The 26,104-nt window shown below is 37.3% G+C and overlaps 1 protein-coding gene and 1 non-coding gene across 9 annotated transcripts in view; both read left to right on the top strand.

The window, feature by feature from the left end:
• The window catches only part of LOC129779193 (mucin-2-like), a 64,932-nt gene that overhangs the window by 19,589 nt on the left and 19,239 nt on the right, over positions 1-26,104 (top strand). Inside the window, exon 1 of one of the 8 annotated variants that reach the window (XM_055786503.1) lies at positions 19,090-19,192. The exons of the other annotated variants lie outside the window; for them this stretch is intronic. The gene's annotated coding sequence lies outside the window, so the exon portion shown is untranslated. Of the gene's footprint in view, positions 1-19,089; positions 19,193-26,104 lie in introns of those variants that run through there. 8 annotated transcript variants of the gene reach the window in all.
• Trnaw-cca (transfer RNA tryptophan (anticodon CCA)) lies at positions 12,741-12,812 on the top strand. The gene has a single exon. It is a non-coding gene; the product is annotated as a tRNA-Trp (tRNA).

The raw sequence follows: 26,104 nt of genomic DNA, 5'->3' as shown, positions 1-26,104 counted from the left end.
TTTAATATTATATATTTAAATATATATATTTAAATTTTGATTAACCTGCAACAAGTGCCAAAATGCCAGAAGTGCGGGGAGCACGAAAGTTCTGTTTATGTTATATGTTGATTTTTGACATGGAACCTTTTAACGTAGGATTTCGTCTTCCGGGAACATATTGGAGGTGCAAATTGAATTAATCTGGATTCTATCGCTTATTGCTCATCCATTTTTCGATGGATTTAAGAGATTTTTTTTAGATATACCCAAACTCATTCGGATTTTTGGCATATGCTCACAAAATTTGCCCCGTTCTCAAACGGTTAATATCAGTTTAGTGTCGTAGTAGGTGTTGTTGATTCCGTTGATGTCTTTGTTGAAGAATCTATTATTGATGTATTGGGTGACGATGACGATTTGACGATGTTTGAATCTGTTGTTGAAGTTTTGGTTGGTATTGTTGTTGAAGTAGGGATAGATGTTGTTCAGTTGTAGCTGTTGTTAAAGTAGAAGCTCTTGTATATGTAGTTGTTGATGCAGCACCGGTACGTTGTAGATGTAGAAGTTGGTATTGTTATTGATGTTTGTACTGAGAAATCTGATGTTGAAGTAGATTTAGAAGTCGTTGGTCGTTGTAGCTGTTGACAAATCTGTTGTTGGTCTGTTGTAGAAGCAAGATCCTCCTCTACTACTTTACTTCTTGTTTCTTTGTGATCGCGGTTGTGAGTATTGATGTCTCTGCTGAGGAGTATGATATCGATGTAGAGGGTAGATGTTCTTGTGGACGATGTTGTATCTGATGATGTGGTTGGAATGTTTATTGAGGTCTACTCGTAGTCATTGAAGTAAAAGTAGAATTGACTACAACGACAACAGCAACTGCAACGTAATTGAACTCTACTTCAACAACAGATTACAAATACCTCTATTCGTACACAGAAACATATCCCGAACACATCGAATACGATCACGATATTTTTTCTAAACTCCTTGTCCGGAAGTTAGTGGAGCTTCCTTCTTCGCATCCATATTTGCAACTTGTGCCTTAAAACTTTTCAAAACTGCCGTTTTCTAGACAAAGGATTGCAAACTCCTCTCATTTTCGCCGTGTCTCTCGATGACAACTAACGCATGCATTAAAAAATGGACAATTTTCGGATGGCGATAAAAAAACTACAAAAAATAATTTAATGGGATAATTTTTTTTCGCCACTGCTGTCGAAAACATAATTGTTGGTATGTTTTCCAGCGCTGATGATGATTATGTTGGATTAAAGAGACTTTAAACTCTGCTGCCGTGATCTCGCAAAGTGACGCAAGCGCCAAAATTAACATTTTACTTTTTATGTTATAGATCGATAAAGAATACCAAATCCTTTTAAACGACTGCGAAGTTTTATAGAAATGTGGAAAAATGATCCCGTAAAAGCTTGAAAACGGAATGGCGTAAGCACCATTTCCACTGTGATGTGGCGCAAGCGTCATTTCCCTTATAATGTGACGTAATTTGAAACTGATGCGATGTGATTTTTAATCCGTTCTGATGGCATAGAATGAACGAGAAGGGACAACAAATTTCAAATAACAACATCAATCAAGGGACAAATCATCTTGACGATGTTCACTTACGTCGCTTGCTCAATGTCTTTTTCGGATGAATTGCAGCTGAGAGTTGATCGAAGGGTAAAAGGGTAAAAGGTTGATCGAAGGGTAAAATCTCCATAGAAACGCTTCTTATAACAAAACTCAGAACATCCTCGCGTAAACTGTATTTGCTTTACATCGGATAATTTCAGACGGCATTATCTTAATCAACACGGATGTTTTCAATTGCATTTAGGATTGGAAAAGAAGGTGCTGTCCATAGTTGTTACAATCGGGTTCTCAACTACATTAGCCCGCTCGACACATGCTACAAAGACGGAAAATGTGTAGAACTCTTCTTCCTGATGCTACCTCATGCTTCGCTCAACGGTGGCATGTTGTAGAAAATATTTGGAAACAGATTTTCCCATACTTTGATGGATGAACGCCAATCGGTTGTGAAAACAGCGATTAAAATTTGCTGTTTCCACAACAAACTGGCGTTGGTAAAATAGCTTAAATAAAACTGCATTTTTTCAAAAATCGAGCCGATGGCAATGTTTTTCCATCAATTGTACACAATTTGTACAGATCAGATTTTCGTAATGTACGCGTATGCTAATTATACATGTAATTTTGCGAAAAGTCTCGTACTGAAAATTTCCCCCTCTGGCGCTTGCGTCACTTTGCGAGATTACGGCAGTCTGGGAGTTCATTCGTCTCTTGTTTTTCAGTTCATTCTTAGCTTAATTGTTTTAGTTCCTCTCACACGTCACACAAGCGATGTGTAATTCATTCACTGACGCTGAGATTAAAACAAATAAGATTGGAACAATTCAACAAAAAAAACCTAAAACGATTCAGAAACGCGACAATCAGCAAACCTACATGGCCTTTTCTCCGCAAATGATTGTTCATCCGATAGCCCAAACCTCAATCCACTGGAATACTCACACAGTATCAAGTTGTATGAGCGTACCAATGCACATTCTAATCGAAACTTGCAATCGTTGCAGAATTCTATCGAGAAGACAGCCTGTGAACATCCACGATTGGCGACCGGTCCGTCGAAGCACATCGTTTGCTTGTGTAAGCTTATGATGAACATGTTCCATAAATGAAAGTACCGTTTTGTCTCATATTCCAAACACTTAAGCTTTGATGGCTATTAAACAGTGTCTCATTACTCTAAAAGGATACCCTTTTGCGAAATTAATTTGAATTTTGGATACAATAGAGCCTTCTTTTTCATTTGACTACAATGAAGTTGATTTACAAATACGTATTCATGGTTAAAAACTAAAAATATGTTTAATCACTTTTGTCTCAAATTCCGAACAGCAAAAGTGTATTTTTTGACGTAGAACTACGTCTTACATTAAGGATGCCAAATCAGAAAACAGGTCACGTTTTTATGAAATAAAGTTAACGTCAATAACTTTGTTTGCCGCGAACGGATTTTGGCGATTTACATACCAAACGAATCGGACATTCCCTAAGATTTGTTTGATATGCTGTACATTATAATCCCATAGTCTGTATATGGTTGAAATTGATGAAAATTGAAATCATTCCCATTTCCTCATACATTTGCTCTGTCCATTTGTGTGCTTTCCCGAACAGAGCTGTCAAAAACGAGCAACTTATCGACGAGCAACGAAGGGGAAATCGTAAGATGTAAAGTCTCCGTGAAAAAGAAGAAGAACGAAGGGGAATATTTGCCTCGAGTATAAACAGTGGATTTCGCTGAGGCAAACTTTCATTCTTCGTGAGAAAAACTACTGAACAACATGGTTGCTGGGCGAGCTGGATGGCGAGGGATCGAATGCCTTTCTCAAGGCAATGGGGGTGGAGCAGTAATATGATGGATAAAGTAAAGTTTTCCAAGGACCTTTTTGAAGGTATGAAACGAATGAACTGAAGCAAGAACTCAAGCAAGGAAGGAAGGCAAACTTTCAGCCTCAGTCTGTATTCAAAGCAAAGCATATCGCCTGTTCTTCCTTGTTTTGCGACATCACATGTCGTCGTTTCGGATTGAGCTGTGAACGCGACCAAATTACGCACTCGCTGATGTCTCTGACATTGCATCATGCTGACGCCATTGCATTAAGAATCTGAGCTACAAAATTGTGTGGGGAATCATCAAGCTAGGCTATCGCCAGCTCACCAAGAAAATAAATGTTTTTGGATTTTGTCAGTGATTTGGTTTCGCATGACGGTAGGAAAACTCTCTTCACAAAGGATGAGAGCTAAGCTAATCTAGACTGGCAATATTAACAGATGACGGGTTTCTGTTGAGAAGAGCGCAAAACGGAGATAAGTGTGTATATTTAGTTGCTTCAAGCCATCGATATATGAATATTTGTGTGCGTACGTGCGTGCTTCATAACTCGTACGTGAAAATAGTGCATCTTCGCTACGCTGAAGGCCCATTTGTATCTGCTCCCGTGTGCATTGGCCCTGTAACGATGCAACACTCGCCTAATTTTTTATGCTATGATTGACGATTTTTTGGTGTTGCAAATTATGCAGTCTCGAGCATGTATTGTTCTGTGAGCAAAAGAATGAATCATCAAACAATTATCGTCAAATGATTCTACAATAAAAAAACATATCAGGTCGACCAAACTGTAGAATGGTTATTTCAGAATTTTCGTAGCATTATAAAATAACATGCGCAGTTAGAAACAAGCGACTTGAATTAAACTACAGCGTAGTTCTACGTCAACAAAGCGGTCGTGTCTTGAACTCAACCTCCTACATTTTTTTTAATCATAACTTTTAAACTACTGGACCGATTCATATGATCGATATATCAATATAAAGTCAATTAGCTAGTCTTCTTTGGAAAAATGTTATGCTCGCAAAAAAAATGGATTTTGCTCTTGTAATTATTGATTGTATTTGTTTCTTATAGTTTACATGGTTTCGGGACCAAGGGCGCTATATCGGTATCGATACCTGTAAAAGATGTTAAAATTAAGTCTATAACCCACAGAATGTCAGGGTTTTGAATATTTAATTATTTATAATATTAAAGTTCAGAAAAGTAACATTTAAAAATGAAGTATTCGCAATTTGAATCATGCGTAGAAACTTGATTCATTTTCCGAACACTAGTTTTAATGAAGATTTCTGCATAAAATATCATTTTATTTCGTCCAATTATTATAGATTATTATCATCTACAGCACTTAACATGGAAACAACAAACAAAATAGTCCAAAAAACTGCAAAAACTGAAAACTTAACGATGCTTGTTTTTTACAGAATTTGCTAACGCCAATATTTTGACATTGGTTTTGACTGTCACTTTTATGCAAATGCTTAATATTATAAATTATAGGCGGTATCGATACCTGTAAATGATGTTAAAATGAAGGCTATAACCCAAAGAATTTCAGGGTTCTGATTATTCAATTATTTATAACATTCAAGTTCAGTAAATTTACATTTGAAAATGAAGTGTTCGGAATGTGAATCATGCGTAGAAACTTGATTCATATTCCGGACACTACTTCAATATTAATTTTAATGAAGATTTCTTAACATGAAAACAACAAATAAAATAGTTGAAACAACTACAAAAACTGAAAAATGAACGATGCTTGTTTTTTACGGAATTTGCTAACGCAAACATTTTATCATTGGTTTTGACTGTCACTTTTTTTTGCAAATGTCGAAAATGGTGATGGCGGCTATTCAAAAGTGGCAATTCTGGTGCAGCGAAACGGTTTGAAGACGAGGTCATTCAAGTCAATTTTAATAATAATTAGTTCGATTAGAATGAATTGAATTTCGATAACCGTTTTTCCTACTATCGATATCGTCGCGTCACTAATCGTAAAAGTTCTCTCGGTAGTGTTAATTAAATTGCATCTTAACACGTTGAGCCCCGTGTCAGGCCGTAGGTTACTGGGACTGACAGTTACAACATAAGGAAATAAAAATGAACATGGTTTGTTTTCGGATGGCTTACGATATGTTACTACTTGATGTATTGTCGTCGACTTTCTGACTATTTTCTTATTTATATACAAATAAAAATGATTTGGTGTCCGTTCCTCACGATTTAATTCAAGAACGAAGCAACGGGTTTAAACAGTCAGTATCAGATTGGTGCGTCTTAGTCTGCGTCAGGTTTATATGTCAAAAAAGAGATTACAGTGGAAACTCGATTATCCGCGAACGGATGATCCACAGTGCGGATTATCCCTAGTAATTCTATAGACTTTTCCGAAATTTGTCGATCAGTGGTAGAGTCCGATTTTTTTGACGTAGGACTACGTCTAACCGGAAGATATAGGGGATGAAATGGAAATCTAGGCACTGAACAAGTAGGAAAAAATGCAAGATTTGGAACGCTTATAACTCGAGCATTTCTCAATAGATCGCAAAGTTTTTTGCATCAATTGATAGGAAATATATCTACGCATCTATCATAACGAATAACATTTCATTTTTCTTGAGATAAATAATTGAATAATTGTGAAATATCAAGCATTGTCAAAATGCACTATGTGCCCATGTTTGATTGGTCCATTTTGTGCTCCTCAAATCGTACCGACCAAAACGGGCAACCAGAGCAGCAGCGAAATAGAATGAAGCACGATTGGAAAAGAAAAAGAAAAAAAATGAACGAAACATTGGTCGCAGTCTCACACATGCGTAATTCTCGAGCCAGCCAGTCAGCTTAAAAATCCCCGCTCCGCTGCCGTAACGATCATTCTCATTCAAACCGTACACCACATCGGTTCGCATCACAACACATCAACAAACCAACACAAGCAGCCATGTCTGGACATGGTAAAGGAGGAAAAGTGAAGGGAAAAGCAAAATCCCGCTCGAACCGTGTTGATCTGGAGTTCCCCGCAAGGGTAGCTAGGCCGAGCGCGTTAGTACCAGTGCACCAGTCCACCTAACCTGCGTTATATAGTTTCGGCCGCCGAAGTGATCGAGTTAGCTGGTAAAGCTGCTCGCGACGATAAGAAAACCCTCATTCGGAACAGAACACATTCGGTTCGGTGGACATCAAGTCAACAACAGGCAGTTGCAGCGAGTGGCGAGTGGCAAACGCAATCGCAAAATGGCATCAGGTAGCAGAAGAAAAAAGTTTGTTCTTTATACAAACTGCTTTGGTGGCAAATCCAGAACAAGGCGGCATCGAGGGCGTTCGAAATGGTTTTTTTTTTCAAAACCACGAGTACTAAGTTTTCTAAATTGGAACCATTCCATAAAACAAGGCGCTTTTCAGGGCCATTAAACCTTCCAAACAAGAGTTTAGGAAATACAGTTCAATGCTTTCTAAAACATTATCCAAAATAATAATAAAACACGAATAGATTTTTTCATTATTTGTTTGCCAGGATCTGATGAGTATGTGAATTTGGCAGTTGTTCTGAGCTTATTGATAGTTGGGGACTTTCCTGATTATTCAATTTTCACCAATTCTTAAATTGTTTCCAGATTGAAAGTACAGTAATTTACAATTTGTTCGACATTTAGCTAATTGGACGGACATGTAATGCGACTTATTTAGTTGGACATTTTTGTAAACATTGAGATCCAAATTATGACCCCACATTGAAAGTCGACACTGTACCACTGTCATCGCAAATGTTCAATTACAGGTTAAAATTACCTCCAATCTGATACTGAGTGGTGGTAATGCGACGTGCCATTGAATGTAATTTGCTGTAAAATATGTCACAAGCTGGATGGGAAGAAATTTTCCAACTGTGAAAGCTGTGGCGAGTGGCAAATGCAATCGCTAAACAGAAAGGTTTAGCTGAACAAGATGGGGATATCGAGTGATAACAAAACAATAAACTCTTTAGATTGAAGATAATTTTGTGATCCTGAAAAGGACCCTTTTTAGCCTGCATGTGAATCCAACGAGCGAACAAATCGTAATGAATGTATTTTTTTGCCATCGCTCCCTTTTAACGCTCATTCGTTCGTCTCGTTGGACTCGCCCCTCTGGCTGAGTCTGCCGATTTGTCTCTATCCTGTGAGTGTGTACCGCTAGAGTATAAAACACGCGGACCCCAAAAAAATATCTTATTTTCTTTCAAACCGTAAACCCGTGTGGTTGTACGGCATCGGCATCGTGGACGTAACAAAGGAGAACAAGTTAAGGGAAAGGCAAAGTGCAGGTCTCCAGTTCCCTGTTGGTCGCATTCACTGATTGCTCCGCAAGGGTAACTAGGCCGAACGGATTGGTGCCGGAGCACCAGTATATCTAACAGCGATTATAGAGTTTCGGCCGTCGGAGTGCTCGAGTTGGCTTGCAAAGCTGCTCACGACAATCAGAAAACCCGCATCAAGAACAGAGCAGCTTCGGTTCGGCGCTTATCAAGGCAACAATTAGTTTCAGTGAGTGGCAAAGTGTTTCTCCGGCACGTCGCATTAAATGTAATTTACTGAACAACATGTCACAAGCTTGATGGGAAGAAATTTTCCAACTGTGAAAGCTGTGGCGAGTGCAAACGCAATAGCTAAACAGGAAGGTTTAACCGAACAAGATGGGAATATCGAGTGATAACAAAAACACAACACCAAAGGTTCTTTTCAGAACCATCAACATATTCATAAAGAGTAAACAGTAAACTAATCCATTTTTCAGGTAGATAGGTAGGTATTCACGTAGGAGAAGAAAATAAAACAATATACTTAAAATATATATTTAACAAAAGCTGTCCCCTTTGTATAGTCCTACGTCACTCCGGTTATGTCCCCGACATTACCCACCCTCCTTTTTTGTTTTGGTCATGGCTTTCACATTATCTGATCATTGGTGTACATGACCTTACAGATGGATAGTTTAAGTATTTCTATGTTGATGAAGCATAGTTTTCATGCTAAATTACCTTTTTTACATGTCTATACTTCTTGTTTAGCTCTTTATTGCGTTATTCGCGATTTTCGTTATACGCTGTGACCTAGCCTTACTATTCCGCGAATAACATATAAGATCTGTCAAAAGTGAAAAATGAGAACCAAAATTTAAAATTTGAAGTAATTCTGTATGCAGAAAAAATGGGTGGGTTGTATCTATGATATAACCGCAAAGTTCACGTGGGACTACCTTATCGTACCAATCATTTGTTTGTATTGATTGAATTTTTGATTGAATGAAACAATTCTCGAATTCAATTGAATTCAATATATTTACTTTATGAGTAAAAAGATTGTATAATTCCATGTAAGGTCAATTCATCCATTGTGATAGATTATGTTCTTCGTTACAAGTAAATTTAATGACAGTCCTTCTACGTTTGGTATGATGCCTAGGACAAAATATGTGAACGGAAGAATTATCAAACGATTATTTCATTTTAAGTTTCCTTCTGAAGTTTGCATCTCTCAAGTGTACGTATTTCTCGAACCGCGAATTTGCTTGATTTGATGATCTTCAGGCACTCAGTTTCGATTTTGACATGTACGTCAAACGCATATTGTTTAATCAATAGGCGTCATCGCAGCAATTGGTTATCAACATCTTGCCTAATCATCAAATGGTATGCGTAGGAATTCAGTGCTCCTGTGGCCGAGTGGTTAGCGTCATAACTAACATGCCGGGTGTTCGGGTTCGATTCCCGTTCTGGTCGGGGGAACGAGTGAGACGGATAGCTTCTAGAAGAGGGACAATGAAAAGTTAGTGATGGAACGATTATCCAACTTACGCTCTGTTTCTCTCTCTTCTTTTCTTGCTGGACAGACAAACGATGAGAGAGGAAAAATAAAATTAATCTTTTCGCGAGCGAAAACTTCTACGCTTCGCGCTTTATATTATCTCTTGGTCTTACCCCACCACTATTGAAAAACACTTTTTGTGAAACATTTGACCGATTATTCCGTATTTTGAATTGCGAAAAAAGGCTTTCAGTTTTGTAAAACATAAGCTTTCAATAATACAATCTTAGCTTTTTCGTCTCGTCCTCCAGTTTTGTCCACTAGTACTCCAGAGTCCTCGTACGTCATAGCAGGCCTGGCAAAGAAAAGTTGAAGCGTTTGACATTCAACCCTCCTGAGGAGGCGATCTGGCGTAGCGGTAACATCCATACCTCTCACGCAGAGATCACGAGTTCAATTCTCACTCCCGACATTCTTCCAAAAATGGAAGTAAATGTGTTGAAAATCACTATAATAAAGAAAAAAAAATTCAACCCTCCTGTACTTGCGTGTAAAATCTCGTATACTCGCGCACGATGTCACGGACCGAAAGTTGAACTTCATTGTAATGTTGCTATTGTGTATTTTTCAGGTTTTATTGGCATTTATTTGAAGAAGCGGGTATAATAAAATGAAAAAAAAACTCCAAACTCCACTTCGTCTTTATTCAGTTTTAATAGGCATCTAATTCAGCCTCCTTAGAACAGAGTAATTTTTGATATAAACAACACAAATAACGAAATTCGATTGTTTCCTGTTATTAATTAAAACTAAGCAACAGAATATAATTCATGAAAGTATAAATAAAAAAATAACAAAATAACAGAAAATAACATAAAAACGTATTTTTCGATTGTGGTTTCATTGGTGTGAGAAAAATAACATACCATAACTGCATGCTCGAGACAAACGGTTTTCTTACATTTCATGCAGTCGTAGTGTGTTTTTCGGGTCTTTTTTCGAGAAGAGCAATGACCTTCTAGATAGTTTCCAGATGATAAACTTTCTGGAATTTCAAGTTTTCATATTCCTAATATTCTTTGTCTGTGTTTTCGTGGTAAACTAAGAATTAATGCCTGTTTTTTTTTATGAGAAACAAAAAGATGATATAAAAGGATTTCTAGGAACATACTGCGACTTGTTTTCTTGTTGATATTGTTCAGTCCATATATTATAAAAAAATAACCCCGGAACTGTAACTGAAAACAATAACAAAAAGCCACCGATTAGTTTTAGTTTACAGTTTAGTTCACAATTCTTCAATAAGTGAATTTCACATGAAATTTAGTATATTCAATCTGATATATTGGACAAATTATCAGTTTTTAATAAGCATAGAGATTTCTTTCGTGTTTGGGGGCCATAGGTGTTATTCACTTACAATTCTCTGTTTACTAAAGGTGATATACCTCTTCACATTCTGCTCTTGAAGAGGTTTCTTTTGTGGCATTGACCCTGGAAAAAATACCGCTGCAACTAAGCCTTATTACTACATTTTTTGTATGCATGAGAAAAATTAAATTGAGACTCTAGGTGAATAGACCAAGCTTATTTCACACATTAACCTACTATATCAAGTATGATTTGAACAAATTTGGACGAAAAAAACGCATAAATCTATCACATTTAGCTTGAGATGTGCGAGTGACCACTTTGCCCCCACTAGGTGACCACTTTATGCAAGAAAAAAAAGTTCGATTTTTCTACTTTTTTTCTAATGATGAAAAATGTACTATTTTTAATTTTTATAGTAAAAGCCGAATGCTATCTTGAACAACAATGAGCTGAACTATAATATTCTTCGAAAAACGGGAATTGAAGCGGTATGTTAACGCTGGAAATGGGCATATTCCTTAGGGTGACCACGATGCCCCCACTTCCCCTAACTATTTCTTCATTGTATTTGTTCAGACAAGCATCCATCCTAACAATGTGGGATGAAAGATGATTGACTGAGGGCAATATACCCAACAAACAAATCATTAATTTTTTTTGTGGCTAGCGGAAACTTCCGTTGACTAATGCACCGTCCCGGTGAGTTCACCTTGAGATTGATGATGTTTCGCTCATTTACACCGCGGAATTGGTCCACTGTTTTTCGGACCACCTGCCATCAAAGTCTATTTTGATTCCATCATTCCCACTTCACTTTTTCTTCCTCTGTTTGTCGCGGCATGCAAATTCATTACAGTTTTACCATCGGCAAGCCCTGGAAAATTGACTTTCGCTGCCCCGTTCGGCACCCTTCACAATGGATGAGAAGTGTGGTGCGAACAATGAAAGTACGTGGTCGGAAAGATGTCCCCGCTCCGAGAGGTCATAATAACGGTTCATTATAATTCAAAGTTTCTCAATTCATGAAGTTGCAGAGCGCTGATTTTTTTTTTGCATACAGCATTACGCATAACTAATAATATTGCTGGTGAAATGCTATCATACATTATCGAAACAATACTACTGAAACATTCACAATCAAGTGCTTAGCACTATCCCATGATGAGATAACATTTTAACTGTGTATTAGATAATCCACAAATTAGCATCGATCATTACATTCCCTTTGTTTCAAGCTCGTCAACACCCTTTCATTTGTTTCCGCACATGGAATTGATCACGAAACTCGCGAAGTTCATTCAGCTTATGATTGGCGAATCCATCAATCAATTTAATCACACATTCCCGTTGAGCAGGATTATTCGAAGGGCAAAAAGCTCACATTCGCGTGAGCCAAAATCAGGCACCATTAACGCTACTTTCCGACAGGCAAACGGGCCGAGTGTGAAAATCAAATTGTAATCAATCATCGCTGTACGGGAATTACTACAAGTGCTATGTAGCATTCTAATTAAATGGGAACTATCACTCTCTTAAGGCTAGGCAGTTTTTCATGTGATAAATTTTTTTTGAAAAAAAAACTTAGGCTTATTATATGTGTTTTGTAACAAGGAAAATAGATAATGCAGATAACTCGCGGAAGCGAGTTCCATAGTGATTCAATTGGCCTTCCAGAAATTTGTCATTTGGATAGTTTAATAATATATGTATCGATGAAACATAATTTTTAGTTCATATTTTACGTTATGTGCGGTAACCTTGCCACTCAATTCCGCGAAAAATCGGGGATCTACTATACTTCATTCATATAATTTAGTGATATGTCAATTATTATCTTTGCAAGAAAATACGATGTGTTTCCGCCGATTGCTTAATCGTTTTATCTAATTCCTGTATCGATAATCGTCACATCAACGTTATACCGACTCATACGGGCTGTAAATTTCAACAGTGCTGTACAGCGGGTAATAACATCATTACTGACATGGTGCAAGGCAATATTTCCCAGTTCCGCAGCCGGAGCGGCTTGTGACTGAGCAAGCAACTACACTTATTAAACGCCACACTCCCCAACCGCTATTTTTATCAGCCAGCGGCCTTGTTTGTCGTTTCGTAATAGTAACAACACCAACTGAACAGCGCAGTGATAATCAAAACCAGCATAGGACTCCGTGGCGCAACGGTAGCGCGTCTGACTCCAGATCAGAAGGTTGCGTGTTCAAATCACGTCGGGGTCAAAACCGTCTACTTTTTTGCTTGTAAGCAGAGTAATAATGGATCAGATCATCACAGACAGACTGTCACGGATTATGTCACAGCATCCGCATCAATAAACTTTTCATCAAAGTCGGAAGTCGATGATAGAGGTAGCCATAAAACAATCCTCCAAATCAATCCAATCACATCTTTTGAACTAGTAACGGCTTTATGTTTTATCTTATCTTTAAAATTGCCGCCTTCTGTTGCGGAACTATTGGTCGAAAGACCCAGCCCATGAGAAATAACAAACATTGCATTGATTTAATTTGGCTTTGCCGGTGATGAGTATATATTTCGGATTTACTCAATCTTATCTCAATCGATCAATAACGGTGTTTGCGGAGCATTGTCTTTGAGAAACGAAGGGAAGCGAATCCGGAGATCTGCGTTGAATATTTAAATATAGCTTTGGGCCACGAAATAAGTGCTCTCGAAGTGTTAGCTCCAATGAAAGCTACTTATGCTACGGAACGCTTGGCAATTACAATGCCGAAATAGTAAGTTGTTGTAACATCGAATGCGAGGTTATGTGGATGTTGCGTTTGTTTTGCGCAAATATGTAAGTTCATGTGTAATCGATTGTTGTTATTATGTCAACCTCTGAGAAATTCCCTCGGTAACACGAAATAGTGGATCGATCAGTTGGGATAATTCCAATGGTGAATAACTTTTCTACGAATAATTTTCTTTTATGGAAAGAATTTTTTCTTCTGGAATTGCATTTTTAGTGTTATTGTTCATAACTTTTTCATAAGACACATTTTTGTTTTGTTCGATGAATTAGAAAAAATCTCTCTGTTGTCTTCCCTTCACGTTCTGATGTGTAGATTACCCCTCAGGTCTATCTGAAGTAGCGGAAACAAACAAATATCACAGAGAGTAAGTTCGTAAGCGTTTGAAAATTCATTACTTTTTAGCCATTCATCGAAGCATCACATTTGTGATATTGTTTGCACCATTAGGCACTGTGGGAACTGAATGCTCTTAATATTTATGGAATGAATTATTTTTATTTATTTCTATCTATCTGTTTATTACATTCCACTAGTAGCATAATTTTAAATAAAAGAAAATGTGTGTCAGTACACAAAACTATGATTAATCGATTATATTTGTACCCGAATGTAAAATTTACTAATTATTATTACCCATTGTTTTTAGAAGATATTCCTATGTTTAATAATTTCTCTGTTTTTATATTTCTAAAAGTAATGAATAAGTTTAACACTCATCGATCCAAATGAAAACAGTATAGATTCATTTGGATCACGTAACGCATAACATTTCAAGGAGTCATTCGAAGAACTTTATAGAATTAGGTATTTAAATCCGTTAAGGTGAAGATGGAAGGAAGCCATTGTAGTAGTATAGGTAAAATCACATGTAAAAATGGGGTAATAGTGTTTGTAAGAGAAGAGCAAAGCACACGTAAATAGATCAATTCACTTAACAGACTGTGTGACGCTTCATTGACACGAGTCTTTGAATACATTTGAAAAATCATAACAATTCAATACTAAAGTAAAATGTATAAACGATATGTTCCGATGGACAATTGCAAATATAAATACATATAGAAGGTGCATTTGCATATGAAGTGAAATTCTGATTATACGCGAGCGTAACAAATTTATAACACATGCGAATTGGGGCTCTTTTGGTATTAACAAGTTTTTCCGCATAGTAACTTCATGTTGATAATTCCTTAATATTTTCCTTCGTTGTTCGTATTGTCACATATTCACGTTGGAGAGCCTTAACCCTTCTCTTCGTTTGACAAGGCATTTTGATTGAATGTAATACTTCTCCGTTTACTGTTTTTGAAAGCATAGGCAGCCGTGGCAGTGTTCCGAGCCCCCGAGAATTTTCTTACCCAATGTTAAAGTTGCCAAAACTTACATTATAGACCCATTAAACGTAAAAATAATAATTGTATTGATATCAACACAATTTTATTCTATTGATTTTCATGGCATGAAACGCTATGACTCAGAAATAATATTTATTGAGTGGTTTTATTGCTGTTTCCATGATGTTGTCTGGCATCAGTGTCGAAAAATAACGATGCTTTCACCAATACAAACAAAACCATTGCCGAAAATTGAAAAATGAAAAGAACTGAAAAGTTTAAACCCTCTTAAAGCCAAAAAGAAGAAGAAGAAGAAGAAAAATGAAAATTTAACTTTCAGAGCACTAGCTCGAGTTTTTCGACGTTTTTCACTGTACATATGAAAATTTAATATTATGTGAGTAATCGATTAGAGTTTGTTTGATATTACTTGATTAATTGCACCCGTGGCCGAGTGGTTAGCGTCTCACATTATCATGCCGGGTGTTCGGGTTCGATACCCGTTCTGGCCGGAGGATTCTTCGTCAAAGAAATTTCCTTCGACTTGCATTGCGGTCACGCGTATTCTAGAGCTTGCTTTGATGCCCCTCAGAATACATTAAAGGCGTGTTATTTGGCTTAAGAAATCTGAACTAAGTATTAATAAATGACGCTAATTAATTCACAGGTTGAGACGGCAAAAGTTCCACAGGGAACGTTTAAGCCATTCAAGAGAAGAGATGATATTACTTGGGATGGGAAGTGTGCGAAAACGATCATTTTCTTCACACTGTTTCGCAAAATTATTGATTTTCGGGCGAGGGGTGAGGGAGGGAGATGAAAGAAATGAGCGCCATTGTGGCAGCCATTTGTGGCTAGCTTCCACCTTCACCTTAAGCTTACAATCTGAAAGACAATTATATTGATACATAAGACGATTCAAAAACGTGAACGATAGATTCCATAATTTTTTTCATGGTTCATTTACCTTTCACCATGGTATTAGAGTATTATTTGATTATTTCTTGTCTGACTAGCTGACGGGCAAACTTCGTCTCGCCGAAAAGTGGATTTTTTGTTATCAATACCTTCAAATATTCACGTTTTCGTACTAAGCTAACGTTCATGAGTCCAATCGCAGAACTGTTCATTGATTGATCTTCTGATCGAACCTTCACTATTTCCTTTTACTATCAATTTCGTGGTACTTCTACCAAAACTCCTCATAATAATATCAAATTATTTTCAGACACAATTTATGTTTATTGTCCCCTAAAACCTCCACATGCCAAGTTAGGTTCAATTTGCTTGATTAGTTCTCGAGTTGTGTCGAGTTTGTGTTTCATTTGTATAGCAGTATGGAGTGTCAAATCACCATAGAAACATTTCTTGTCGCCTTAAATCTCCACTCCACAATTTGCATAACTTGGGAACTAATAAATCAAACAGAGCCAAATTTGGCATGTGGAGGTTTCAGGGGGCACAAAATGTTTCTATGGTGGTTCGGCACTCCTTCCTCCTTTTCAAGAGGGGGCTGCCATACAAATGAAATACAAATTTATGCATAACTCGAGAAATAATCAAGCAAATGGAACCAAATTTGGCATATGGAAGTTTTAAGGGGCAATAAATGTTTCTGTGTTGGTTCAACACTCCTCCTCACCCTCTAAGGGGGAGGGTTGCATAACTTGAAAACTGATCAAGCAAATGGACCCAAATTTGGCATATATAGATTGTAGGGTTTAATAAATGTTTCTATGGTGGCTCGACACTCTTCTTTTTCTCTAAGGAGAAAAGGCTGCCATACAAATGAAAGCCAAACTTCTGCATAACTCGAGAAGTAATAAAGCAAATGGAACAAAAAAAACTATATGACTAACCCCTACAATTTCCAGCAAATCACCCATATATCGGAAGATGAGCACTTTTACAGGTAAAAAGTTGTTCTAATAACAACTTTTTCATATTTTCTTTGAAAAAATTACAACTAATTCTCGTATTGTTTAATATCTAGAAAGCGATACAGTGTATTCGACAAAGTTTTAGATCTTATGCAAAAAAAACCAAAATCAGTTTTCAGGAAATATAAAGCGTTGCAAATATTTCTCAGTGACTCAGTTACAGGGTCTTTCAGATTAAACGCTCACGTAACAGATTTCAATAACTTCTACAAAAGTGAACCGATTTTGTTTTAAAGAAACGAAAATAAAGCTTATTTAAGGGATATTTTCGATGTGACCACCCCTTTTTTCGAGATGGCGTTTGAAACGGTGAACACAATTCTTCATGCACAACTCTTACATTACGATTTCGATGCTGTTGAAAATCCCAGTTATTTCTCACGATTTCACTAAAAATACACGTTCTTGTAAAAACCATCCGATCAGACTGAACGAGTAGCCGAATATTATCGTCTCGAAGGGAAAAAATTACCATGTCAATCGCGATAACTTACACATAAAAAAGTTAAACTTTAGTACTTTTCGCATATCTGATGAAAAACTTTAAGTGCGTTATGCAGAACATTAACATAATTAACATTAACATAATTTTTTTAAATATTAACCTTTCCGTTACCGTCTAGACAGCGTTTAAAAAATTACCACAATTTCGCGATAATTTACAGATAATCATTTCTGATTCATCGTTTTTTCATTCTTGGATCATCTTCACTATCGTTCGATTCGATTGAACCTACAGTAAAACTATTGCCTTTATTAACGACCTGCATGTCGAATTTAAAATACGCATATGAATGGCCCACCAGCGATGGACACTCTTATGCAAGTCCTTTAATATATCGCTTACTTTGGTCCGCCGTCCGGGTTTGGAGCGATCTTCTAAGCAAGGCGCTTATATCAATGCATAACAGGTGAAGCAACATCATCACTTCAATAAGAAGGGGATTACGGTTTGTGGAGCGGGGGTTGTTTGTTTTGTTATTGCTAGGATACGCTATTTTTACATCTTTACATGGGAAAGTAGTGTACATGAGAATGAAATTCTACAAAATCTTCCCTTCTTTTTCAAATAAATTAACGAAAGCCGAACATAGTAGGCATCGGTCGAATAAGCGTCGTAGCAGTTTGTAGAGAGCCGCCGACAGCGTTCTGATGCTGTTTGTAAACAATACCGACAGCAATTTCAATATGGCTGAAAGTGCATTTCATATGATTGTTTCACCTGATATATATACACTAGAAGAAATCTTTCGTAACTGGAGCTACCAAATCATTAGTAGTCGATACATTGGTAGAATGCACACATTATTAGTACATTTTACCAAAATTTCGTAAAGCAAATGTCAGATGTAATATACATTCTTACGAGAGATTAGTACATTTTACTTGATAGCGGTAGTTAGAGTGTTGTCATATCTGAGCAACTGTGTAGAGCAAAGCTTGCAGTCGCCATTTCCCTCATGAAAGTAATACAATTCGGAGGTAAGCAGTTTATTTTAAATAAAATATAATACATTTATATTTCTTCTCGGTCGCGAAGCTATTTTCGCCGAAAGGAAATGAAGGGCCACACCGAATATGTACTAATACTAACGCAGATATCCATTACTAACATGCCAATCATCCAGCAGCAAAATGCTCCGAGCGTGGAAGTATACCCGTTTGCAAGTTGTGCAAGCGTTAACATGTGCCCATACAAGTGCTTAAGTGTTCAGTTTTTTATGTTGGAATTTTATTCGATGTAAATAAATGAACAAAATATAACCTCTATATCGTCATTATTGTATTATATAATAAACGAATGCAACCCGATATCAATAAATTGGGCGTTGGCACGAAATCCCGAAAGAAGGATCGAAGTTGGCGCGATATTCTGGTACATGTTTTGACACTTGTATTTACTAATTTACTCGCGTAAAATATACGAATTATTAGTACGGTAGAAAATGACTAACGAATTGGTATTAATTACTAAAGAATTTGTAATATATACTAATTATTCTTCTCAGTGTAGAGGCGCCTTGCTTCTGAAGGTGGCCGTACACTGTTTGCCCGGAGGTCAAATATTTGATATTTTTTGACAGATAAGGTTTGATTTGATATTTGTACAAACACTATTTTGTTTGCCACTCTTCAATTTTAAACAGTAGTAAACAATATCAAACACCGAACATGGACAAAAATCAACTGAAATATCCAAGGTAACCTAACCATGTACCGACAGGTTCGAAGAACAGATTGAAAAAATATTTTAGGCATCCAATAATTGAATATTTGCTTGTCGTATTTTGTGTAGAATATATTTGATCAGTACACGTTGACCAAATTTTATCTGTCAAAAAGAGTCAAATATTTGGCTTCGGTCAAACAGTGTATGAGCACCCTAAGTGTGCTTTCATTCCGGACATGGATTTGTGACACACAAATATTTGTATTGATTTTTGCCATTTTTGCTTGACAGTGAAAACACAGTGTAAAACATGCAATAGGTGTTATGGTTTTGGTATTATATTGATTATAATGAAAAAGTGTCCGGATTAAAAAGTCGTCCGGATTCGAAAGCATTTTTGTATGTATTGCATAAATTATTGTCAGTAGGTAAAGTTTTAGCATAGCCTCTCCAAACCCCTGAGAAAAATTCAAATTGATACGTTCAGTCGTCTTCTTATCGATCGATTGATGAATTGTGCTGGGAGTTGAACATAGTAGATGTATTCGTGAAATGCCCGGTTTGTGATTTTCGTTTTCATGAGTTTGAGGATATTAGGGTTTCAAGGAACGAGGGCACTCACACAATCAGCTTACTCATTCGGCTCGAAGCTGCAGCCTTTCTAAAATCACAATAAAAATCTCGATGTTGAACCTTGCCTCTCTATTTTTTTATCGAGTGTGTATGATATTAGTTACTATACGGAGTTCATTATACTTGGCATAAAGGTTACTGAGGATTGTTTTAGGATTTGATTTATTGACTAAAAAATGGAGGTGCTCAGTCAAATATTTTTGTTATAGCGAATTCGTTTTTAAAACTGAGTCAGTGCCACACTGACTCTGTAATAAAAAAAAAGTTTTCAGTTTCATGAATGCGGTGGTTTGTTGGTGTGCGTTATATAGTCTGACTTGTTTATATTTGCGACGACAAATGTACAGTGTCGACGTCTGGTGGCGATATTAGTGCTTAGGAGGTAAATTATTCTCTATCAGATCAGAAGGGCCAAGTGCAGTGTAAAAATATAAAAGATTGAATGAAAATTTTTACTTCATATTGTTTGATTACCTAACACATGTAGTCCAGACACTCACTTAACCATTTGTCGATGCATTTCCTGTTTGTTCTACAAATATTTACTTTTATAATATAAAATCATCGTTAGACACAGTTTTCGTTCAATGTTTCTGCGATATCGGAAAAAAACACTCTTATTTCATCACATAAAATAAATATTCGATACGTTAAAGCAAATTTTCATTCATAATTTTGATTTTTAGAGCATGTTTATTCCTCCTGAATATCCATAATAATTTTCGCCTCCCAATGAAAGCACACGGAGCTTAATGCCGTCTACACGAATATACTCTTCAAAATCAGAATCCGAATTGGATTACGATTCCAATAATACAAAAGCAAGAGCAGCAGATTTTCCATTGTCATAGTCTTTATTTTTAGATTTTCCAAAACAATACTCGGAACTTCACAGTTCAGTATAGTTGTATTGGTGAACCCGAGTGCCAGCCCGTGAAACATCTCAGTGCGAAACTAACAGCTTTCGGGGTGAACTAGTGCGACGCTGAGTGCGAAACTGAGTGAATAAAAAAACGTATTGACAGCAGTTAGTGCGGCACTGGGGTTGAAACTGAACAAAAACGCTATTATAAAAAGTGCTCTGCCATAAAAAAGTTTATGGGTCTGAGCCTAGGGGTACGGACGGGATCTTGACATAGGACTGTGATTGTGTGTAGTAATTGCATTTGAATTGAGTTTTTCATTGTTCAAAATATGTATTTTTTTTCTTTTGATACATCAAATGGATACCCTGGAATACCCGTTTCCTGTATGTACTTGTATCCTTTAAACGGGTTAGATGACATAACGTGGTAGAATTCGGTACCGCATTCTGTTCAAAAATGTACACAAAAATACCACTAAAACCATTACTACCCTTTTCTTCTGTTTATTCAATCATGTAGAAGAAGACAAAGAGTCATCATGTATCATTTTTAAACACAAGTCTAAATAGTTAAGACCTACATAAATATAAGCCTGAGTTAAATCCATCTATGACTACAAAAACAGGAAGTGGGTTATATCTATGGTATAACCGCAAGGGTGACGTAGGACTATCATTGATTTAGAGATCATTTGTTTGAAGTTGAATCAAAATCCATTCTGAATGAATGAATAAATGAATATTTGGGGGACTTCGAAAACGAGAGCGTTACGTTGGAGGTACAAGGTTTTATGCATCCAATATATGATACGAAAAACCTTGTTCTGAAGAATAATCTTCAGAAGCTTTCCTGCTAACTGCACTTGATTGACAAATCACAAAACCAAATGTATTATATGGATATTTTATGGATAGAAAACATTAAAATAAACTCTTTCGCTTGAATGTAATTTTCAATTCCAAGGGGAACTGGCAGATTATTTTCCAGCAACGATTAGATATTTCCACATTTTCCTCGATACTGGAAGCCCACCAGTGGTTAATACTAACTCGATAACCACCTGTTAATAGCACTTGATTGAAAAATATTTGGTCACAGTGTTACATGGATAGAAAACATTAAAATAAACTCTTTCATATGAATGTATTTTTAAATTCCCAGAGGAACTGGCAGATTATTTTCCATCAATGATTAGATCTTTCCGGAACTTTCTCGATGCTGAGTGGCATCCAAACGGAATGAATTCTGCGCGTGTATGTGTCGATCCTTCGCCGTCCACCTCCTCCAGCACGTTAGGCAACGATGTTGTCTTGTCGATGTCCTCACGGAAAATGAATGCGTCTCACACCCAGAATATCGCTTAAGTATGCTTTTTGTTAAACTGTTAAACATTTGGCAAAAGAAACGAAAATGTCCCGCGATATCAATATATTTCAATATCACAATTTGATCATGTTGATTTTCTTAAATGGATGAACCAACGTGAGTCAGACGAAAAGTTTATTTTTGGTCCTCTAGCTCGGTCAGGGCTTAACGTTTTAAATAAGCCGGAAGAACCAGTGTATACTCGACAGGAAGAGGCAGAGTTGTTTGATGAAGTATCGTAAATGAAGCGCTGGACGGTCTTACGGAAGTTGGCCGGAACCTGAACCATAACCGATGAAAAGATGTATATCGGCGTGATATTTTTCCTTTTCGTGGCTTTGGTGGTCGTTTGTTTCTCTATTTTGGACAATCGCCCAAAAGTTTTCAATCGGGCGCAGCTGGGGAATGTTGGGAAGGTTGGTGGTCTTCGCGACAATGTTTATCTCCAGCCGATCCATCCTCCAGTGATCTTTTGGCATAATGGGCTGATCCCAGGTTCGGCATAAAGACCACATCATCTTCCCAACTCCGGCAAGCACTTCGTACTCTATATTTCCCCGTTCACCATGTGACTCGGAAGAAGAGCGGCTTGGACATTCCCTTCACGTCTGTCAGAGAAGAACCTTCTTCGAGAACTTGATGTGAATGAAATATTCGACGTCATCGCTTACCTAGGGAACGTAAAGTACCCGGTCCCCTGCCACGTCTCGTCTTTCATTATGAGTACGAAAAGAAGTTTTTCACCAGCACCTCAAGCTACTCCTTCTGGGTGATTGCCTGCTGCTCAGATACGGCCGGTCTCGTCTGACGCTTCCGTATAAAAATGTCCATTTTGGCCAGATTCTTCTCCACCGTTTGACCGGTTGCTTCGATCTCCCGGCTTAAGGAGCGGCGAAGAGATGATATTGTAAATACCAGATTGCCTTTATCTGGCGGACACAAAGTACCTCAGAATATCCAACTCCTTCGCTGTGGAGTATGGAAAAATCATCAAGTTGCTTGACAGTGCTACTGCTGCGAATCAACAGCCTTGAATCATTTTTGTTGTAGACTTAATAAACGTAAGATTTAAAGAAAATTTGTTCCTATAAATTATCTTTCATCGCCATTCGAAATTAGTCCATTTTTTTGAATGCATACGTTAACACTAAAACCGATGAAAAATGAATTGAAATTTTCGAAGAAAATTGTAGAATTTGAATCGTGCTTGCCAGGCGTAAATGCTCTGATTGAGCGAGTGATTTTCGGGCGTAAACAAAATCTAAACCACCGAAAAATCACAACTGAGTGCCGATACTCAGAAAGAAATAATACTGATCAGTTTAGATTTGCTAAACTATGGTTTATGTTCACATAACGTATATACATAAAGTTTTGTGTTTTGTGTCCCGCGCTAGACCTCTGACCATCTGGTCACTTTACCTTTTTTGTGTGATTGAATCGAGAGAAGGTGTGGTTTACGATGGCAATTTGGAAGGTAAACTAGAGGGGAATGAACTCTCTGAGCTCGAAACTTTCGGCGACTGAGCAATAATCGATTGCGTGCGCATACAATATTGGATACGGAAATATCCTACGGATGGGGAAGAATAATCTTCAGAAGCTTTCCTGCTAATTACACTTGGTTGAAAAATTACAAAATCAAATGTGTTTGATCGCATGTTACATGAATGTATTTTTAAATTCCCAGAGGAACTGGCAGATTATTTTCCAGAAATGATTAAATCTTTCCGGAACTTTCTCGATGCTGAATGGAAAGCCAAACGGAAAGAATTCCGCGCGTGTATGTGTGTGTGTAGCGATGTCTTCCCGGGGAACCGTTTGTGGCATCACTCTCCTCCTGATGGATTCCCTTCTGGCCTAAGATGCACAAACAGGCTCTTGGTGGCACCATTCATCCGCGCTTTCATGATAAACGAAGAGCTTCACCACAACAGCGACAACATGCTCCAATCGCTGTTCAATTAGAACTGAGTGGATTTCCGAACGGCGCTCGCTTATATACCGATTGGTGATTTCAATAGCCTGTTTCGAGAACAATTTTAAGGCTATTGAAACAAGTTTTTGGATCAAAAAGTAACATGTATATAACGCGTAGACATTTTATCTTTCGAATGAAGTGTTTATCATACCATTTCGTTCAGTTGTTCAGGAGCTATTAACGCTCAAAATCTCGGTCTCCGGCGTAACGCTTTCGGTTTCGAAACTTTGATTTTACACCCCGGTATAGAAATGAAAGACGTAGTCCTACGTCAAAATATATTGTAGATAAAAATAGCATTATCTCCTTCGTTACCACGTTGTCCGGAACATTGTTTGTAATAACTTTATAGCCCTGTAAGATCGCGACTACTCAAGCTATCATAATCTGATTTACGTGAGTATACCCTTTCGATCTTCTAAATCAGCAGCCATTTAAATTCATTTTTTGCATTTTTACATAATTGTTTGGTTATGTAAAAATGCAAAACTCGATATATCCTGGACCACAGTTACACAAATTGTTAGTAGTGAGTCCTGTAGTATCGGTCCTATATTTTATTATTAACCGTTTCCTATAAATTATGTTTTGTACATCCCTATTATAAAATACGCCTTTTGACACTTCTACCCTAACGAACGGTTGTGCTAATGAAGAAAATAAAGACATTGTACTTCTACTACCGATGAGACACGACGTGTATAGTCAGTGCCATATCCGAACAACACGATTTTACAGTGGCGAGCGAAGGAAAATTTATACGGAGCGTGATTAATTCTGGTGATATTGCGTAATTTGATTTTGAGAGTTCTCGGCGAGATTTAATTTTTATTTGTTCTGGTGCAGTAAGTATAGTAGGGTAAAATGTAATGTCTTCGAAAGTGCATTATAAAAAAAAAGATGGAGTATGAGGCGGCTGGTGGAAGAGTGAAAACCATGCGAAATGATTGGTGTCGTTTACAAATGTCGCATATTTAAAAGTGTTAACAACCGTTAAAAAATGCCTGAATTTTGAGGGGAAATTATATAATGGCCGCTTATACTTGCAGAAAAATGATAAGTAGTAGTGGTAATTATCATAAAAGAGAGCGGAAGTAGTTATGTGGTAGAGCTATGTAGTAGTGAAGACGAAACAAGTCTATATAAGCACCTGTTGGCATGTATTGGATTGATTAGTGAAGGGAGTTCCAATCCTCGCTTACGGTATGATCATGCGGTTGAAGTCGACCATTTAATGGCCGTGGCGAACCGGTTCGAGAAGTGTGATAGTATTAGTAATGGAATGACATTGAACCGAAACAATGAAACGAACGGAAAGCAAATATTGATGACAAGAAATAAGACGGTTGTGTGTTTGTTTTCAAATGATTAAATCTTTCCGGAACTTTCTCGATGCTGAATGGAAAGCCAAACGAAAAGAATTCCGCGCGTGTATGTGTGTGTGTAGCGATGTCTTCCCGGGGAACCGTTTGTGGCATCACTCTCCTCCTGATGGATTCCCTTCTGGCCTAAGATGCACAAACAGGCTCTTGGTGGCACCATTCATCCGCGCTTTCATGATAAACGAAGAGCTTCACCACAACAGCGACAACATGCTCCAATCGCTGTTCAATTAGAACTGAGTGGATTTCCGAACGGCGCTCGCTTATATACCGATTGGTGATTTCAATAGCCTGTTTCGAGAACAATTTTAAGGCTATTGAAACAAGTTTTTGGATCAAAAAGTAACATGTATATAACGCGTAGACATTTTATCTTTCGAATGAAGTGTTTATCATACCATTTCGTTCAGTTGTTCAGGAGCTATTAACGCTCAAAATCTCGGTCTCCGGCGTAACGCTTTCGGTTTCGAAACTTTGATTTTACACCCCGGTATAGAAATGAAAGACGTAGTCCTACGTCAAAATATATTGTAGATAAAAATAGCATTATCTCCTTCGTTACCACGTTGTCCGGAACATTGTTTGTAATAACTTTATAGCCCTGTAAGATCGCGACTACTCAAGCTATCATAATCTGATTTACGTGAGTATACCCTTTCGATCTTCTAAATCAGCAGCCATTTAAATTCATTTTTTGCATTTTTACATAATTGTTTGGTTATGTAAAAATGCAAAACTCGATATATCCTGGACCACAGTTACACAAATTGTTAGTAGTGAGTCCTGTAGTATCGGTCCTATATTTTATTATTAACCGTTTCCTATAAATTATGTTTTGTACATCCCTATTATAAAATACGCCTTTTGACACTTCTACCCTAACGAACGGTTGTGCTAATGAAGAAAATAAAGACATTGTACTTCTACTACCGATGAGACACGACGTGTATAGTCAGTGCCATATCCGAACAACACGATTTTACAGTGGCGAGCGAAGGAAAATTTATACGGAGCGTGATTAATTCTGGTGATATTGCGTAATCTGATTTTGAGAGTTCTCGGCGAGATTTAATTTTTATTTGTT

Source organism: Toxorhynchites rutilus, chromosome 3 (assembly GCF_029784135.1).
Source record: "Toxorhynchites rutilus septentrionalis strain SRP chromosome 3, ASM2978413v1, whole genome shotgun sequence".
Taxonomy (NCBI): domain Eukaryota; kingdom Metazoa; phylum Arthropoda; class Insecta; order Diptera; family Culicidae; genus Toxorhynchites; species Toxorhynchites rutilus.
This window is presented reverse-complemented; position numbering and strand designations above follow the sequence as displayed.